The sequence below is a fragment of the Salvia splendens genome, chromosome 11, assembly GCF_004379255.2.
Source record: "Salvia splendens isolate huo1 chromosome 11, SspV2, whole genome shotgun sequence".
Lineage (NCBI taxonomy): Eukaryota > Viridiplantae > Streptophyta > Magnoliopsida > Lamiales > Lamiaceae > Salvia > Salvia splendens.
The window spans coordinates 12,167,052-12,170,249 of NC_056042.1; the positions used below are offsets into that span (position 1 = coordinate 12,167,052).

Below are 3,198 nucleotides of genomic sequence, written 5' to 3' on the forward strand. Positions count from 1 at the left end.
AGAAGTAAGAAACAAAAGGTAGTGTCACTATCGAGTGCAGATGCAGAATTTTGAGGGATTAAAAGTGGAGTGACTGAACTACTTTGGCTAAGGAGGCTTATGAAGGAGCTAGACCTTTATTAATTTAAGACGTGCAAGTTGTTCTGTGATAACAAAGCATCAATTAGCATATCGGAAAATCCAGTCCAACATGATCGGACGAAGCATGTAGAAGTTGACAGACACTTCATAAAGGAGAACATTGAAGCGAAGATTGTGGAGATGCCTTACGTCAAGTCCGAAGACCAGCTGGCTGATATCTTAACAAAGGCAGTGAACTCAAAATCCTTTCAAGAGGTATTATGCAAGTTAAGTATCGGCAATCCCGTTACTTAACTTGAGGGGGAGTATTGAAAGAAAATCACGTAATATCAGGGAGATTGGAGTGATTATATCTTGCCAAGTATAGAAGATATGTGATCAATTGTAATTAATATAATTTCTAGGTTTACCTTGTATAATCCTCCAAGTATAGAAGATATGTGATCAATTGTAATTAATATAATTTCTAGGTTTACCTTGTATAATCCTCGATAGTCTCTATATAATAGAGCTTGATGTACAGTTTTATATATCAATGAAAACACTAACCCTTTTACCTATCCATTTAACACTAACTGTCTATTCATGTTTCAAGAATCAACTCTAGATATTAGTTGTCTTTGATTACTCATGTTTACTGAAGTGTTTCGTGAGGATTGATCTCCTCACTTCTACTAGCTATAGTCTCGTTTAACCTTAGCCTTCGGCTGATATAGTGCCAAAAAAATACAATTTGGTATATAATGTGATTAAAGATGTCCAAGTTAGTACTAGTAATTTTTACTAAACCATTTTCATGAGTTTTTTAAATCGATATTTTTAATTTTGAAACTCCGTTGGCAGTTTGTACCCATTAGTGTCGTAAATAAGTTGATGTATAAAGATAATAAAATGGAATATCTTTCTATAAATAGAAATACCCATATTTTTATATTTTTATAGGACTGATAAAAATGAAAAGTATATACTATATTTTTATGGGCTAGCACACAAATGTGCTCGGTGTTATGCAATTATTCAACAATTTCCAGATCTCGGAATGCTGAACACATGGAGGTGCTCGCTCATCTAAAGACATGGTTGACCAGTTAGCCGAGCACCTACAATCGCTCGGAAGTAGAAGAAGGAATATGCCGACAAAGCTAATACCAACCACCTAAAGTTCTCGGAGTGTGCTCGGCATATCCCGTTTACCAACCACTTTCCCCCTTTATTCCAAGCACTTTGGTGCTCGGGAAATAGCTTTTATTTTAGTGTATAAAAATCATTTTTATTAATAACAATAATTTATTTTATTTATAATAAAATTCAGTTTTATTTGTGGCAATTACTTATAATTATTACTCCATTTTTTTATAAAATAGGCTATGAGTTTTGTTTTAGATGGGCCGCAATGTTCCCGTAATTAGTTTTTTTGAATCATAAAATATTGGGTAAATAATATATCTAATATGTAAGTAATTTAATCATTAATTTTATTATTACTAAATTTTATATTTTGATTAATATCTCCACGCTTTAGGCACAGATATTATAGAGTACTAGTACTCGTATTTTACTTTATTACTACTCCTGTATCTTATTTGTGTCCGTTTATACATTAGTACTTAGACTTAGAGATGAATTTTACCTATTTAGAATTAATTTGATTAATATATTTAAAATTTAAATATGGAAAATTAAATTTTCTTAAAATATGTCGATGTACATCAAAGATTCATAAAATCTATCCTTATCTAAATTAATATCCAAATCCATATAGATCTATCGCAGTTATTTATATATAGGTGGTGTGAGATAGTTCAAAATTCCTAAATCCCAAATACAATCCCCAAATACTATTGAGAGAGAGTTGGCAAAACCCTAGAATCTGGCGGTTTTGGCTTTGTGTCCATCGCCACAATCCTCATCTTACGGCTGTTGTGGCCGTCAAATCCGCCGATATCTTGCAGTCGAAATCTTTGTCCATGGAGAAGGAGCTGCTCCACAAATTCAAATCGTGCCCCTTCATCCTCCGCTGCTTCGGCGACCAGATCACCACCGAGAACGGCCGCAACCTATACAACATCATCCTCGAATACGCCCCCGGCGGCTCCCTTGCCGACAAAATCCTCGCCAAAGGCCTTCCAGAAGACGTCGTCAGCCACCACGCCAAATCCATCTCCACTGCCCTCGTCCACATCCACAAACTGGGCTACGTGCACTGCGACGTGAAGCCGCACAACGTGCTTTTCGTGGGGGAGGATTCAAAAAACTCGCCGATTTTGGAAGCTGCAACAAAATAAGAGAGGTTGTTGATGAAAAGCAAGGGTTTAGGGGGACGGTGCTCTACGCTGCCCCCGAGTCGATATCGCGGCTGGAGTACTCGGCGGCCGCGGATGTGTGGGCGCTGGGGTGCACCGTGCTGAACATGCTCACGGGGAGAGCGCCTTGGGAGATCAGGAAAGATGCGACGGCGACAGATGTGTTGATGATGATCGGTGTCAGCGGTGAGATTCCGAATGTTATTTCGGAAGAGGCGAAGGATTTTCTGAGGAAGTGCTTTGTGAAGAATCCTGCGGCGAGGTGTAGAGCGGAAAGTCTGCTCCGTCATCCTTTTTTGCCACAGCCACTACCATTTGTCGTCAAAGCTGCACTCGCTTTTGTATTTTCACGTCCCAAAAATCCATGTCCATTGATATTTTTTTTTGTAATCGTTTGTACTTAGTTAGTTATGTGGCAGGGATGGTTCTAATTTTTCTGAACCGGATTTTCCATTATAATCAATGAAATTCAATTTTTATATATTGTTTTTATATATAAAAATTTTAGCTTGTTTGTTAAGGTTATTTGAATTGTTTCTAAGAGCATCCCCATCTGTGCTCTTGCCAACGAGCATGGATGTGGGCCCGGACCCACTTTTACTCCCCTCTCTTAGGCAAGAGTACAACACCCACATCCGTGCTCTTGCTCAAGGGTTCCACCATTCTATTATTTAATTTAAATAAAAACATTTCCACAAAATTAAAATGCATTAAAAATATTTGGAATACTATTAAAATTACAAAAAATTAAAAATTATATAATTAAAATCCTAAAAATTAAAAAGTACATAATTAAAATCCTAAAAATTAAAAA

General features: G+C 36.7%; 1 pseudogene; it reads left to right on the top strand.

The window, feature by feature from the left end:
* Positions 1–1,777: 1,777 nt before the first annotated feature.
* LOC121754439 lies at positions 1,778–2,788 on the top strand (annotated as a pseudogene).
* Positions 2,789–3,198: the final 410 nt, after the last annotated feature.